An 18,262-nucleotide genomic window follows, 5' to 3' on the forward strand; every position below is an offset into this window, starting at 1 on the left:
AGAAGTTGTCATAAAATCATTTGCAATAAGCCATGAAATGATTCCTGAATTGATGTATGTAATGACATAAGTATATAAAAAGTAATGAAAAATAACTAGGAAAATACTGAACTTAATGTTGAATATGACATAGAGATGTGCGTACTACTTAATGTTGTCTTATTGGAAAGAAATGTGTTTCTCTTTATTACCCATATCTAAAGACTTTGCATAAGTTTCAGATACCACATAATATAAAAGAAGTTATGATTAAACTGAATGTTTAACATGTTCTGGAGATTATGAAATGGAGACTGTATTGATAAAAGTTCTGCTGCCTTAAAATGGAATAAAACACCCAAAAATGTATTATTGGGCAACAAACCAAACTAATAAAAATTAAAGTAGTTCTCAAGCAGAGAACTACACAAACTGCTATGTGAGCAGTAGCTAAAGGACATGCCAATGTGGGGCAAGGAGTTGATAAGTGATCATGAACTGCCAAACCTGAATGATGGGGCAGTGTGTCAATTAAAAAACGTGTTTTTACTCTAAATTTTGTTTGTGTGCCTAAATGTTTAGATACAAAGACTGTCAAACAAATAATGGGCAGAATATGAATTTGTAATGATTCTTTTGAAATATTTTTATATATTTTCTTAAGTGGTTAATACTACGTGGACTGCCAAATGCTACTGCAGGCAGCAAGAACAAGATTTATGATAAATGCCTATGTGACTGACAAAAAATTGGATTGCTGTCAGTGCAGTGTCTGGTTTTGACACATAGCACAACTTAATTTATAGCATTATGAGAAACTAAAGTTCACCTTAGGTTCTCTGGCTATCAATGTAACCAAGCCTGAATCACCATTTTGGAAATAAAAATTCTGCACAAAAACAGAGTTTGCTGTACATCTCTCCAAAACAAAGACTTAATTCGTCATGATTATACGAAGAGCGGCCCTGCTGCACACCACCAGGTTGTGTGCTGCGTGAAACATAAGCATTTAGCGTACAAGATGCGCATTACACCACATGAAATAGATGTGCTACGTCCATACTACCAATTTCAACAAACACTTCTTCAACTGATTGTGCACAATTGCTTGATACATAACTGAAAAGTTTTAGAAAAGTTATATGATGGTGTATATGGATTTCATATAAACAGTAGTTCATTCTTCCTGCAATACGTCTCACAATGCGACTTCTACGAATGGTGTCAGGCTTCCAGTGGGTGCTGCCGCATGCTGCACGCTGTGGTGAGGCTGCTGTGCTGGTAGTCAGTCAGTTATATGATGGTGTATAAGGGTTTCATATAAACAGAAGTTCATTCTTGCTGCAATACGTCTCACAATGCGACTTCTACGAATGGTGTCAGGCTTCCAGTGGATGCTGCCGCATGCTGGATGCCGTGGTGAGGCCTCCGTGCTGGTAGTCAGTGGCTGGCCTCCCTGCCTGCCGCTGGCAGGGCCCCGAGGCAAATGAAATTGCTCGGGGCCCTGCTGTGGAGGCAGGGAGGGAAGCCTGGCGTCTGGTGATGCATACATGGATGCCTATGAGAAACATCATAGCTGCAGAGAGGGCTCCTTGCCTTCTTTCAGAGTGGAGTCTGCTGCTGTTATCCTGTATGAAGATCAGTTCAGACTGTAACACCAGAGCTCGAAGGCTCTATTAATTTATTTTGCTTTTTTGCTTTGATTTACATTGTTTGCATTGATTACATTGTTGTAAACATTATTTGACTGTATCGATACCATGAGCGTGTTTACTTTTTCCTTTGTAAAAACTTTGATGTCCTGGTAAAAACATATGCAATGTATTCTATTTATTAGTTAAACCCTTTGCCTCACTTGGAAGGAAACAAAAATTATTATACATAACTATAAATTTGCTTAAATAATTTTATATTAAAGTGTCAATATGAACAAATGTTATATTCTGTATAAAATGTTTGTTCACTAGTTTGTATTTGCAGATCTGCACTTATGGTCTATAGTAAATTGTAAGACAGAAACGTGTTGTGGTTCCCCTCAGGAACGGAATCATGTAGTGCACGAAAAATGCGGTTGGCATGAAGGAACAGATCTACAATGAGTTAGTTGGAAAAGAGCTACCAAACCGCTGACAGTTATGATAGAACAGTGTACTGTGCTGGTGCTGAGAGAGTCTTTTTGTGTCTGGTTCCACTGTGCCAAAGCCTCGGGTGGATGGATGGATTGATTTACCTTGCTCTGTTTCTGGAAATCGTATTCAAAAATCTGAGGAACGTCGCCACCAAGAGAATGACACAGCTTACCATTAGCAACAACAAATCCACCTGCCAAGATGTACTTGCCACCATATGGCACAATCACTGCAACGAAGTGGAAGAATACAGATTTGTGAAGTGATAGATCAGCTCCTTTACTGTGCTCAAATATGAGGTAACTCGTACCTGAATTTATGTACCTACCTTGATTTTTTCCTTATTACAACTCCTCTCAGGTTCCTCTTCATTTGAACTATGAGTACCGAGTGTCCTTGTTGTGGAAAAATGATAACCTCAATGCCAAAGAGTTAATTAAGTAATGTTGTTTGATATTTGGTAAGAAGGAGTATTAATACTTACTGTGGATTTGGTAATATTGTTGAAGGTAGTCAATGTACCTTTGTGAAAGCCTACCAATTACTGATACAGTCTAATTTAAAGTTTTGTGGACTTTCAAAGTTACCTATTTAATCACTGACTTTAAAGTAAAAGACTGTGGTAATAAAGACAGGCAATAAACCATTTTGAGGTTAGTTTCAAAGTAAATATTACTAAAGTTTGGCTTGAAATGTTCTTCTTAGTAAACAATTATTGTGCACTCTACTGAAATAGTGCAAGAGGTGAGTCAGTGTTTCCTAATATGTGTCAATTTATTTTCTTTTTGTGCTAAAGTTTAAAGGCCCCCCGCTGTTGAAAGTTAATCAATATACTCAAAGTTGCTATATAAAAGAAAACGCTAACTGGTCTTGAGATTTACGCTTATTACGTGTGTTAAGAGATATAATACCAATTTATGAGCACCTGCCTTTATGTTTTTTGTTTTTGTGCCTACTGAGAGTATAGTTAACACAAGTATTATTATTATCTATTAAATCAGTTACTGCTTTTCTTTAATGACCAGTGAGAATGTTTGCAAGTGAACTATATTTACATTCATGCTATGTAGAAAGGTTTTTGTCAATTTGAAACTGTCCATGCCTAATTTCTAATTCAGTATCGAATTGCAGTAATAGTATTAATGAGGTTGTTTAGTTTGACAAAGTATTTAATATAGAAAAGTGCATCAGTGTTTGTTGTGTTGGTGAGAATAGGTTTGTTTTTCACTAAGACTGTTGGCACTCTCTTTAACATTTTCGTATGCCTGTGACTGGGTTCATTGCACTTTCGTATCAGATAAAAGTATAGTAGGCTAAGACCTACGGCCACCACAGACGCGCAGGACGTGGTAGAACAGTTTCTCTTAAGCCTACATGTGCCCTGTCCACAACTCCAACTGAAAGGAATAACAAGAGCCTGCCTGCAGACAGTGAACCAGGCGGCTGCACTGTGATATTTGTCATTGTCTTCGGCTCTTGAATTTTATTTTCCTGGTAGAATAACTGTGTCCTCATCAGTACTGCTTCTACATATGTTTGGTTCTTTTTCGATTATAATTTAATATGCTCCTAACTGCAATACTGAACAAATATGTTCATTTCGTTTTAGTCGTTGCGTGGTTGCTATGGCGCCAGTAATCATTTATCTTACTGGAGAACTGCGTCATCCCCCATTTGGTCGAAATCTAAGGTATATGCAGGGCATCTCCAGATTCGAAAGTGACAGAGTGGGAGCTTGAGATGGCCAAAAATTTAAAAGATTAGCATTTTTGGCGAGTCGCCACATAGGCATTTCGCAGCAAGGTGTCAGTGATGCAGCTCATATGTTCCATTAGGATTAAAGCAGCCTGTGCTATTCTGTCATCAATGGTAAAGACAAGTGCTGTTTGGAGGGGGCTGCGTATGAGTCTGACATGATCGCACCTTGGAATTCTTTGACGTCAGTATAACCGTGACTGTATACTCGGAACTTTCACATGTGTCCACCGGTGGTTTGCGGCAGTGCGTGCACCCTGGAGCATCTGCACTCCTGCCTGTTCACGTCGGCTGCAGTGTCTAAGTGAAAACGTATTTAGATAGGAGTTTCTCAGGTACCAAGTATGAACGGGATGTTGTCACCTCATGATTGCAGGCTGTGCTTGGCGTTATTTGGACACTTTATGAGTACAGAGCATGTCTACACATCAGTGTGCTTTATTATTAATGAGGAGTCTGCAAGTGTGTACTGAAATTATTTCATTATTTTAGGAGTTGTTTGCAAGTCTAGAGAGCATTATTTAGAAGTAGTTTACAAGTCTGTGGGCTGTGTGAGATGACCCAAGTATGTCAGAGCATGTGTTTTGTATCAGTGTGATAAATATAGTCCATCCCTAAATAACTTGTTCCGAAATAAACAGAGTGCACTCCTTCCTTATTTTCCCCAGCAGCCCAGAGCAGGATGAGTCATTTTCGCGCCATTTTCCCCCTACGGACAATCATCTTCGATTACGTCACATGAGGGATGACAGCACCACCTGGTCGCAGTACTGTGCACTAGGTCAGATGCAGTGTGGATCTCATGGAGAACACACTGGATGGTGGTGCTGCCTATAACTGTTTAAATAAAGGCAGGTGCATGATTTCGAAAGTTTGACGATTAGCAAATTGGATTGCAGAGTCTTTCAGATGGATTATTACTCTGACAATTTACGAGTTATTTGGTTCTCTGAACGTAAATGTATTGCATTATTTACGAGTGGTTTTTGCCTGTCTGTAGGCTGTGCAATGCGTTATTTTGACGGTTTACAATTAACAGGCATGTGTGTAGAGCAGTATAAATGAGTTATTTAGGAACAGTTTGCAGGTCTGTATGCTGTTGGGCATGTCAGAGCGTGTGTTCTGTATCACCGGGATATATATATTCCACCCCTAAATAAACTGCTCCAAAATAAATAAAGTATACTCCTTCCTCTCTCCACCATCACAGTGCAGGCAGAGTCCTTTTCCGACCAATCCCTAGGAAGAGGTGGCGCCCAGGTGAATTAGGTTACTGGTGGTGAGCTTTGTTTCCCAAAATTTTCTTAGGTTGGTAGCGAAACTCCAAGTGACTCTTCTTTACTGGAAAAATTCAAACTTGGTGAAAGTTCGCAGGAAGAGGTGGCGGTTGGGTGACTGAGGTTAGTACAAGCGTCTTTTCTTTCGCGCCAATTTCTTATATTACCAGCAAAACCCCAAGTGACCTTTGTTTACAGCCATTCATACTTGGTGCTAGATCATAGGAGGAAGTAGCGGTCAGATGACAGGTTAGTGGAGGTAGTCCAAGTGACCTATCTTCCCGCAAATTTCTTTGCTAAGTAGAGACAACTATGCTAAGATTCATTATCCTGTTGGAATTTGAACTAACCGCCATTTTTCTGGGGGAGGGGGGTTAGGTTAGTGGAAGTAGACCAATTTACCTTCTTCCCACAAAAATTAAAACTTCCCACCAAAATCCTCCTTCTTGAATGACGTCATTGCTACCATCTTGGACGATGTAATGCAATGTTGCCAAGTGTACATGATGCCCTTTGTGATGACGACATCGCCGCCATCTTAGATACATCTGGCAACAATGCAGAGTGTGTGAGAACAGGCTTTGCCCCAATATTTTTGGTCCCTTAAAAATGGCCTCAGAAGGTCGCCAATTCTTGTTGGACGAGAGTATGAAGCACCGACTTCTCAGTGCAGCAGGACATGGTGATTTATGAAATGGGTGTATTCAACCTCAAACGGCAGTATGGTGATTGCCTCTCTGCTCATGGCGATTTTGCCTGATTGCCATACCGATTCTGGACTTCAAGGACTTTGAACGCAAGCTTCTACATCCCTCCTTATATCTGCCCTACAAATTATGGCACAGAACGAGTAAGCACAAACGTTGCCACACAAAGAACTTCAATGAATAATAAAATTTATTTATGAATTATCAACTGTTAAAGATTACTGGCATAATAAATGTTATAATTGTACTCACTTGCAAGTCCTGATGTAGTAGATTGTTCGGATTAGACTATATTCCAATTGCAGAAACTGATGCTAAAATATGTAGCCAGAATGGATTTAATAAAACTGTATAAGTTCATGTTGTAGACACATAGCACAACTTAATTTATAGCATCATGAGAAACTTAAGTTCACCTTAGGTTCTCTGGCTGTTAATGTAACCAAACCCAAATCATTCCTTTGAAAATAAAAATTCTACACAACGGTCTGCTGCACATCTCTCTAAAACATACATTTATACTCATGTAGTCACAAAGAGTATCCCTCCTACACATCACAAGGCAGTGTGCTGCTTGAAACGTGTAAACCTTTAGAGCACATGTTGTGGTTTGCACCACATTACATGGACGTGCTACCTCCATTCTGCTTATTTGAACTCACCCTTCTTCAAATGAATCTGCACCATTGCTGCTGGATACATAAGTGAAAAGATTAAAAAAAGTTATATGAAGTTGTACATGGGTTCATACAAAAACAATTTCGTTTTTCCAGCACTATGTGTCACAATGCGACTTCTGCGAATGGTGTCAGGCTTCCAGTGGATGCTGCCACATGCTGCACGCCGTGGTGAGCCCGCCGTGCTGGTAGCTAGTGGCTGGCCTCCCTGCCTGCCGATGGCAGGGCCCCGAGGCACTTTAAATCGTTCGGGACCCTGCTATCGAGGCAGGGAGGAAAGCCTGGCATCTGGTGACACGTGCACAGACACCCACGAGAAATATCACAGCAGCAGAGAGGGCTGCTTGGACTTCCTGCAGAGTGGAGCCCGGTGCTGTTATCTTGCATGAAGAACAGTTCAGACTTTGCGCTTGGTAATACAGGCAACACTTACAAATTATAAAGACACTTTCATACCATTTGTCGATGTAGAGAAAGATTTCGACAATGTAAATCATGAAAGACGTAGAATTTCTCAGAGAAACATTTATTTACAAGCTGTTCCTAGCTGTGTGTTGGTGTAGCACAGTCTGGTTGAGTGGAATGGAAAGAAAAGAGAAAGCACTCGTTTTAATATGTGTGGGACCTGCATATGTGTACTAATCTCTCTCTCCCCCCGTCCCTGTCCAACTTGTCCTCCCCGTCTATCTACCCCTCTCTGTATCTGCCTCCTCCCATTTTCCTCTATCCATCTTCTCCTCCCCCTGCCTCTCCTCCTCCTGCCCACTCTGTAGCCCACTCTTAGTCAGTCCATCACCTCCTGTCCCCTTCCTCTATCCATCTTCTGTTCCTCTTCCTCTCTCCTTCTGTCTCCTCCTGTCTCCTCTGCCTTCCACCGCTACTCTGTCCATCACCTCTTCCCTCTTCCTCTGTCCATCTCCAACCGCTCCCTCTCCATATCCTCCTGCCAGCTCTATCGCCCACCATTACTCGGTCCATCACCTCCTGTCCCCTTTTTCTGTACATCTTCTCTTCCTCCCGTCTCTCTTCTCCTCCTGTCCCCTCTATCCAGCACCATTACTCAGTGCATCACCTCCTGTCCCCTTTCTCTGTCCATCTTCTCCACCTGCCTCTCCATCTCCTCCTGTCCACTCTATCCTCCACCATTACTCTGTCCATCCCCTCCACCCCCTTCCTCAGTCCATCTTCACCTCCCCATCCCTCTCCATCTGCTGCTGCCCCACATCTATGCCCATCTCCTGCTTTCCGATTTCTGTCCATAGTCACACCCTTCTGCCCGTGTACTCATCTCTATTCTGTCTGGGCTTGAGCATTGTTTTTTGTTGTTGCAAATTCAGATTCCGTGGTAGAATTCTAATCATAAGCAGATAACCCACAAACACAACTAATAATGTTTGACTTTCATAATTTCACATACATATTATACATATTGAAAATATTTCATCTATGTCCTTCCGAATGTTCATTAGAGTGCTGTGTAAAAATTTGAAGTAAATCGGTCAAGAAAATTTCGAGATTTTTTCTAATGACATTACCCCCTATTTAGTACATATTTCTGTGTATTACATACGATAAAAACAGCTATATGAAAACGTGTGTTTTCGAATGCAACGGTATGTCAAAATTTCAAAGCAGTTGGTGAAGAACTTTTGGAGATTTGTGACACTCTTCAAACGAAGATTTAGAAATTGGTATACAGGTTTATCGTAACGGAATTAGGGCCACAAGACTCTTTCTCACACCATAAGGCACTCTACATGTTCGACACTACAGTCATTAACGGTGATTATATTGTAAGTTACATCAAACATAGAATCCAAAATCTAGACGTAGTGCAGAAAAGCCGCACACTTTATACTAGATCCTTGTACGGAAGTGAAACGCGAACTATAAGCAGTTCAGACAAGAAGAGGAATATAAGCTTTTGAAATGTGGTGCTATGGTAGGAGACTAAAGATGAGCCGGTCGTTGTAGCCGAGCGGTTCTAGGCGCTTCAGTCTGGAACTGCGTGACCGCTACGTGTGCAGCCGGCCGGTGTGGACGAGCGGTTCTAGGCGCTACAGTCTGGAACCGCGCGACCGCTACGGACGCAGGTTCGAATCCTGCCTCAGGCATGGATGTGTGTGATGTCCTTAGGTTAGTTAGGTTTAAGTAATTCTAAGTTCTAGGGGACTGATGAACTCAGCAGTTAAGTCCCATAGTGCTCAGAGCCAGAGCTACGTGTGCAGGTTTGAATCCTGCCTCGGGGATGGATGTGTGTGATGTCCTTAGGTTAGTTAGGTTTAAGTAGTTCTAAGTCTAGGGGACTGATGACCTCAGATGTTAAGTCCCATAGTGCTCAGAGCCATTTGAAACATTTGAACTAAAGATGAGATGAGTAGACAGCGTCGTTATTGGGGAGGTACTAAATTCAACCGAGGAAATGAAAAATTTACGGCACAACTTGACTAGAAGGAGGAATACTTTGATGGACAAATTCCAAAGCATCAAGGAAACGTCAGTTTTATATTTGAGGGAAGTGTGGGCTGTAAAAATTGTAGATCAAGGCCAAGAGATGAAGGCAGTAAGCAAGTTGAAGCGGATGTAGGATGAAGTAGTTATTCGCTGATGCTTCCACCATAAATGCTAGTGTGGAGAACTGCACAAAGCAGTGTTCGGAATGAAGCCACAAGCGACAATAACATAACGTAGATAGTGCAGAAAAGAAAAACACAGTTTGTATTCGTTAATGCCCACCTCTATAGCCACGTCGTCACTGTTTGAGGCCGTTGTCCAGATTCGATTTCCGATACTGGCTGTCATTCTAAATGACTCTGTTTTTCTCTATAAATGAAACGAATAATGTATTATTAACTCGGCACAAGCAGTTAATTCTGCATATAAGTAGACCTGACAGTAAAAAAGGAATAAATATATTCGCAGTATTTTCATACAGCCGACTAATACAAACACTGTAACACATGCCCAGTCACGTCATATACTGCGGTACAAAACAATCTTGCTTCGACTCTGTAATGAATCGTTTATGTGACTTCCCTTACAGCTAAAGGAAATAAAGAAAGAGATTGTTTCATAGAGCAGATAGTGGTTGTTAATGGATATAATATTTCGCAAGTCACATACATGCATACTAAGATTAAGACAAAAAGTAGCGGTCCATAAATGAAAACAAGTTACAGCATAAGGACAGTTAAAAAGACTAAATATAAAAGCTATGACTTTCAGCTGTAAAATTTCATCTAAAATCGGAATGTTTCAGAAAGTCTAGTTTTAAAAGTATAGTAATTACTTAAAATTGCGATTACATCATAATATAGGTGAAATCCTTAATCTGAGGTGTTTGCAAAATAAATCGTAATGATTTTAACAGGTTCTATATAGGCCCAAATGGACGAAGTTTCGGAATTAGGCAAAGGGGAAATATTTTTCTGCAGAAGCAAGCGGCTTTTGGCGAGTATACTACGGTACATAATTACTCATTAACAAACACGGGACGAAGCACTCACATTTTGCACAAGGTTTCGCAGTATTGCGGAGGAACTGGAGATCTTCGATAGCGAAAAATAACATGCTGCAAGGATTTTGATTTAATTCCGTTACTGCAGTATCTTCCAATAGTCGGTCTCCTGATGATGTCTAGTGTCCTCCCGATTGCCTGATGTAGTGTCTCTTAAGAAGATAAATGTAACAATGGGCTCCCCCTCCCATGATGCACAAAATCTGACGAAGCAACAGGCAGAGACCTACGGCAACCAGGACGCGCAGGACGTGGTACAGCAGTTTCTCTTAAGCCTACCTGGACGATGCCTACAACTCCAACTGAGAGGAATAAGAAGAGCCTGCCAGCAGATAGTGAACCCAGGTGACCGCACTATGACGTTTGTCATTGTGTTCGTCTTGAATTTTATTTTCCTGGTAGATTTACTGCGCCCTTTACAGTTATGCTTTGTTTATGTTTGGTTCTTTTGCTTTTATAATTGAATATGCTCCTAACTGCAGTAGTGAACAAACATGTTGATTTCGTTTTAGTCGGTGCATGCTCCCCATGGCGCCGGTAATCGTTTATCTTACCGGAGAAACGCGTCATCCCCGATTTGGTTCAAATTTATGGTATATGCAGGGCATCGCCAGAATCGCAAGTGACAGAGTGGGAGCTTCAGATGACCAAAAATTTAAAAAAAAATGGACATTTTTGACACGCGTCGGTCGAGGCACGAACCATTTATTTTAGTGTATATTTTCTGAGCAGCAATCGACAGTGGGAAGACTACAGAACGTTACTGGCGTTAGCAGCATCGAGTCCCTAAGTGGAAACATTTTTATTTCCAGTTCTTACGTGACTGACACTGCAAATAAGCCGATACAGAGCTGAAGTATTGTATTTTTCACCATAAGTATTTTTAAAAAAAATCTTTATTAATATCCTGCATATTCATTCTTCACACCTCCATAATTATTTCTCAATATATGACGGTATGTATGGTAGTTTGTATATGATTTAATTGTCAGTGCAATATGGCGATCTGTGTAAAATCTCACCTGCAGAAGGAAAAAAAGTGGACATTGCTTCGATATCATGGTATCAGTAATTCGATGGGTAAATTCGATAAGAGCCGATTATAATGCTAGATTCATTCGCATCCATTGTGCTGGGATATAGGAGCCTCTACATAGTGGGGGGAACGCTTGCATATGTTGAGAGCAGGATGGACTCGGTTATTTGCGTTGTTGTCGTAAACAGGCTCTGTTAGGGTAAGAATTTTCGTGCACACATGCCGAGACATCAAGAAAGTGAGCGTTAACTACTTTTGGGACATATACAATTCCAAAGAGGACGACTTGGCTGCTATTTTTTACAAGGCCATGTAAGGTAAGAATAACATTGAGAACCTTTTACATGGCGAGTCGCCACTTAGCCGTTTCGCAGTGAGGTGTCAGTGACGCAGCTCGTATGTTCCATTAGGGTGAGAGCAGCCTGTGCTAGTCTGTCATCAATGGTAAAAATAAGTGCTGCTCGGAGGTGTCTGCATATGAGTCTGATATGATCGTACTTTGGAATTTTGTGATGTCAGTATAACCTTGACTGTATACTCCAAAACAGAGTCAACATTCACATGGGTCCGCCGGTGGTTTGCAGAAGTGTGCGCCCCCTGAAGCATCTGCATTCCTACCCATTCACGTTGGCTGCACTGTCTAGGTGAAAACGTATTTAGATAGGAGTTTCTCAGATACCACTTATGAATGGGTTGTCGCCTCCTCATGCTTGCAGGACCCGAGCGATGACCTGTGCGTGGTTTGACACTGGACAGCTGTGTCACTTTGCGAGGGCTGCCGCTACCTCCTGTGTGCTCTACTGGACAGGGGTTGGCGGAGGGTGCTTGGGTGCATTGATTGCATTATATTGTGAGCAGGTCTGTAGGCTGTGCTGTGCATTATTTGGACACTTTACGAGTACTGAGAATGTCTACACATCACTGTGCTGCATTATTTAAGAGGAGTCTGAAAGTGTGTACTGAAATTATTTCATTAATTTAGGAGTTGTTTGCGTGTCTGGAGAGCATTATTTAGAAGTAATTTACAGGTCTGTGGGCTGTGTGAGATGGCCCCAAGAATGTCAGAGCTTGGTTTTTTGTATTGGTGTGATAAATATACTCCATCCCTGAATTACTTGTTCCAAAATAAACAAAGTGCACTCCTTCCATATTCTGCCCATCAGCCCGGAGCAGACTGAGTCGTTTTCCCGCCATTTCCCCCCACCAACTTGGATTACATCACGAAACTGACAACAGCGACGTTTGCTGGTGGCACTGAGACTAGACCTTGTGGCGAACACACTGTTTCCTGCCATCATGGATAACTGTACTTGCATCATCACCTGACGTCATGGTCGCCATCTTGAAAGACAGCACCCTCTCGTGCCTGTACTGTGTACTAAGTCAGATGGAGTGTGGATCTTGTGGCAAGCACACTGGATGGTGGTGCTGCCTCTAATTGTTTAAATAAAAACTGGTGGATGATTTGAGAGTTGCCAATTAGCATGCTTGTTTGCAACGACTTTTATATGGATTATTATTTTGACAATTTACGAGTTGTTTGGCTCTCTGGACGTAAATATATTGCATTATTTACAAGTGGTTTGAGTGTCTGTTGCTGCATGAAACGTGTAAACATTTAGAGCATGATTGTGCGTTGCACCACACCAAATAGTCGTGCTACCTCCATAATACGAATTTCAACTAACACTTCTTCAACTGATTGTGCACAATTTCTGATTGAAACATTACTTAAAAGATTTAAAAACAGTTATATGATGGTGTATACAGGTTTCATACAAACAGAAGTTCATCCTTCCAGCAATATGTCTCACAATGCGACTTTTCTGAATCGTGTGAGGCTTCCGGTGGATGCTGCCGCATGCTGCACGCAGTGGTGAGCCCGCCGTGCTGGTAGCTAGTGGCTGGCCTCCCTGCCTGCCGATGGCAGGGCCCCGAGGCAGCTTAAATCGTTCGGGACCCTGCTATCGAGGCAGGGAGGGAAGCCTGGCGTCTGGTGACGCGTGCACAGACACCCACGAGAAATATCACAGCAGCAGAGAGGGCTGCTTGGCCTTCTTCCAGAGTGGAGCTCGGTGTTGTTATCTTGCATGAAGAGCAGTTCAGACGTTGCGCTTGGTAATACAGGCAATACTTACAAATTATAAAGACACTTTCATTTGTCGATGTAGAGAAAGATTTCGACAATGTAAATCATGAAAGACGTAGAATTTCTCAGACAAACATTTATTTACAAGCTGTTCCTAGCTGTCTGTTGGTGTAGCTCAGTCTGGTTGAGTGGAAAGGAACGAAAAGAGAAAGCACTCGTTTTAATACGTGTGGGACCTGCATACGTGTGCTAATCTCTCTCTCCCCCTGTCCATGTCCAACTTGTCCTCCCCATCTATCTACCGCTCTCTGTATCTGCCTCCTCCTCCCCTCTTCCTCTATCCATCTTCTCCTCCCCCTGCCTCTCCTTCTCCTCCTGCCCACTCTGTAACCCACCTTTACTTGGTCCATCACCTCCTGTCCCCTTCCTCTGTCCATCTTCTCTTCCTCCTCCTCTCTCTCTGTCTCTTCCTGTCCCCTCTATCCTGCACCATTACTCTGTCTATTACCTCCTCCCATTTCATCAGTCCATTTTCTCCTTCCCCACCCTCTCCACCTGCTGCTGTCCCCTTTCTATGCCCATCTCCTGCTTTCCGATTTCTGTCCATATTCTCGCACTCTTTTGCCCGTCTTCTCTTCTCTATGTGACTGAGCATTGTTTGCTGTTGTTGGAGATTCAGATTCTGCGGTAGTATTCTAATCATAAGCAGATAACCCACAAATGCAACTAACAATGTTTCACTATCATAATTTTACATACATATTATACATATTGAAAATATTTCATCTATGTCCTTCAGAAAGTTCATTAGAGAACAGCAAAAATGTAGTATGCGATACACTTTCCTCCTATTATTATAGTGGGGGGAGTGTCAACACGAAAATGTTTTGAAAAGATTTGAAGTTCTATGTAAAATTATTGAAAGTCTGCAGATGCTCTCGTCCTCAAAAACTGGGTGAATATAGTCTGAGTAATTTGTGCACTGTAAGTTGCGCTACTGCAAGACTTACATAGAGTTTCTAATTTCAGTAACAGATTTGCATTGTCAAACCTTCAATGTTAGGTTATTCCTGTTAATGACTGGACCATATGTTATTTTAAATTTATAACTTCGGTCAGGAACTATATGCAACATTGAAGATTGAATTTTGTTGCTCCTGGAAGCCATTAGATAGGCAACTTGCAACTGCAACCAGGTGATCGTTTCAGCCACCCAGTAACACATATCGTATGTTGTGGGAAACAGTGAACTGTTGTAGAGTTACTTAAAGAAGCACGGGAGGTGAGTCTATCTTGGTGGTAAGTGGCTGTTACATTGGTAGAGAAAGCTGAAAAACATACAAAGAAGTTCGTGTTGAAAAGTAATGCCTCCTGCCTGTTATTTTTTACGTGAAATGCGTAAGGATTTTTAAATATAAAAATCTTTATTAATATCCTACATATTCATTCTTCATGCCTAGATATGGATTTGTCAATAAATGACGATATGTATGACAGTTTGTATATGATTTAATTGTCAGTGCAATATAACGATGTGTGTAAAATCTCGCCTGCAGAAGGAAAAAAAGCGGACAGTGCTTCGATATCGGTGATATTCGATGGGTAAATTCGATAAGAGCCAATTATAATGCTCGATTCATTCACATCCTTTGTGCTAGGATATAGGAGCCTCTACATACTGGGGGTGGGGGCTGAGGGGGAGGGGAGGGGGGAACGTTTGCATATATTGAGAGCAGGGACGTTAATACGTGATAGATTAGGTTATTCTGCGTTGTTTTCGTAAACAGGTTCTGTTAGGGTAAGAATTTTCGTGCAGACAGGCTGAGACATCTAGAAAGCAAGCGTTAACTATTTCTGGGACACTATACAATTCCAAAGAGGTCGACTTGGCTGTTATTTTTTACAAAGCCATGTGATGTAAGAATAACATTGAGAACCCTTTACATGGCGAGTCGCCACTTAGGCGTTTCGCAGCGAGGAGTCAGTGACGCAGATTGTATGTTCCATTAGGGTGAAAGCAGCCTGTGCTATTCTGTCATCAATGGTAAAGACAAGTGCTGCTTGGAGTTGTCTGCGTATGTGTCTGACATGATCGCACCTTGCAATTCTGTGACGTCAGTATAGCCATGACAGTATACTCGGAAATAAGAGTCAACTTGCCCGGCTGTGCGCGCCCCCTCTTTTTTTTCTTTAATATATTATTAGTATTATTTAAAACCCCCCCATGAACCATGGACCTTGCCGTTGGTGGGGAGGCTTGCGTGCCTCAGCGATACAGATAGCCGTACCGTAGGTGCAACCACAACGGAGGGGTATCTGTTGAGAGGCCAGACAAACGTGTGGTTCCTGAAGAGGGGCAGCAGCCTTTTCAGTAGTTGCAAGGGCAACAGTCTGGATGATTGACTGATCTGGCCTTGTAACATTAACCAAAACGGCCTTGCTGTGCTGGTACTGCGAACGGCTGAAAGCAAGGGAAAACTACAGCCGTAATTTTTCCCGAGGGCATGCAGCTTTACTGTATGATTACATGATGATGGCGTCCTCTTGGGTAAAATATTCCGGAGGTAAAATAGTCCCCCATTCGGATCTCCGGGCGGGGACTACTCAAGAGGATGTCGTTATCAGGATAAAGAAAACTGGCGTTCTACGGATCGGAGCGTGGAATGTCAGATCCCTTAATCGGGCAGGTAGGTTAGAAAATTTAAAAAGGGAAATGGATAGGTTGAAGTTAGATATAGTGGGAATTAGTGAAGTTCGGTGGCAGGAGGAACAAGACTTCTGGTCAGGTGACTACAGGGTTATAAACACCAAATCAAATAGGGGTAATGCAGGAGTAGGTTTAATAATGAATAGGAAAATAGGAATGCGGGTAAGCTACTACAAACAGCATAGTGAACGCATTATTGTGGCCAAGATAGATACGAAGCCCACACCTACTACAGTAGTACAAGTTTATATGCCAACTAGCTCTGCAGATGACGAAGAAATTGAAGAAATGTATGATGAAATAAAAGAAATTATTCAGATTGTGAAGGGAGACGAAAATTTAATAGTCATGGGTGACTGGAATTCGAGTGTAGGAAAAGGGAGAGAAGGAAACATAGTAGGTGAATATGGATTGGGGGACAGAAATGAAAGAGGAAGCCGCCTGGTAGAATTTTGCACAGAGCACAACATAATCATAGCTAACACTTGGTTTAAGAATCATGAAAGAAGGTTGTATACATGGAAGAACCCTGGAGATACTAAAAGGTATCAGATAGATTATATAATGGTAAGACAGAGATTTAGGAACCAGGTTTTAAATTGTAAGACATTTCCAGGGGCAGATGTGGACTCTGACCACAATCTATTGGTTATGACCTGTAGATTAAAACTGAAGAAACTGCAAAAAGGTGGGAATTTAAGGAGATGGGACCTGGATAAACTAAAAGAACCAGAGGTTGTACAGAGATTCAGGGAGAGCATAAGGGAGCAATTGACAGGAATGGGGGAAATAAATACAGTAGAAGAAGAATGGGTAACTTTGAGGGATGAAGTAGTGAAGGCAGCAGTGGATCAAGTAGGTAAAAAGACGAGGGCTAGTAGAAATCCTTGGGTAACAGAAGAAATATTGAATTTAATTGATGAAAGGAGAAAATATAAAAATGCAGTAAGTGAAACAGGCAAAAAGGAATACAGATGTCTCAAAAATGAGATCGACAGGAAGTGCAAAATGGCTAAGCAGAGATGGATAGAGGACAAATGTAAGGATGTAGAGGCCTATCTCACTAGGGGTAAGATAGATACCGCCTACAGGAAAATTAAAGAGACCTTTGGAGATAAGAGAACGACTTGTATGAATATCAAGAGCTCAGATGGAAATCCAGTTCTAAGCAAAGAAGGGAAAGCAGAAAGGTGGAAGGAGTATATAGAGGGTCTATACAAGGGCGATGTACTTGAGGACAATATTATGGAAATGAAAGAGGATGTAGATGAAGATGAAATGGGAGATATGATACTGCGTGAAGAGTTTGACAGAGCACTGAAAGACCTGAGTCGAAACAAGGCCCCCGGAGTAGACAATATTCCATTGGAGCTACTGACGGCCGTGGGAGAGCCAGTCCTGACAAAACTCTACCATCTGGTGAGCAAGATGTATGAAACAGGCGAAATACCCACAGACTTCAAGAAGAATATAATAATTCCAATCCCAAAGAAAGCAGGTGTTGACAGATGTGAAAATTACCGAACTATCAGCTTAATAAGTCACAGCTGCAAAATACTAACACGAATTCTTTACAGACGAATGGAAAAACTAGTAGAAGCCAACCTCGGGGAAGATCAGTTTGGATTCCGTAGAAACACGGGAACACGTGAGGCAATACTGACCTTACGACTTATCTTAGAAGAAAGATTAAGGAAAGGCAAACCTACGTTTCTAGCATTTGTAGACTTAGAGAAAGCTTTTGACAATGTTGACTGGAATACTCTCTTTCAAATTCTAAAGGTGGCAGGGGTAAAATACAGGGAGCGAAAGGCTATTTACAATTTGTACAGAAACCAGATGGCAGTTATAAGAGTCGAGGGACATGAAAGGGAAGCAGTGGTTGGGAAGGGAGTAAGACAGGGTTGTAGCCTCTCCCCGATGTTGTTCAATCTGTATATTGAACAAGCAGTAAAGGAAACAAAAGAAAAATTCGGAGTAGGTATTAAAATTCATGGAGTAGAAATAAAAACTTTGAGGTTCGCCGATGACATTGTAATTCTGTCAGAGACAGCAAAGGACTTGGAAGAGCAGTTGAATGGAATGGACAGTGTCTTGAAAGGAGGATATAAGATGAACATCAACAAAAGCAAAACAAGGATAATGGAATGTAGTCTAATTAAGTCAGGTGATGCTGAGGGAATTAGATTAGGAAATGAGGCACTTAAAGTAGTAAAGGAGTTCTGCTATTTGGGGAGCAAAATAACTGATGATGGTCGAAGTAGAGAGGATATAAAATGTAGGCTGGCAATGGCAAGGAAAGCGTTTCTGAAGAAGAGAAATTTGTTAACATCCAGTATTGATTTAAGTGTCAGGAAGTCATTTCTGAAAGTATTCGTATGGAGTGTAG

Source organism: Schistocerca americana, chromosome 2, assembly GCF_021461395.2.
Source record: "Schistocerca americana isolate TAMUIC-IGC-003095 chromosome 2, iqSchAmer2.1, whole genome shotgun sequence".
Taxonomy (NCBI): domain Eukaryota; kingdom Metazoa; phylum Arthropoda; class Insecta; order Orthoptera; family Acrididae; genus Schistocerca; species Schistocerca americana.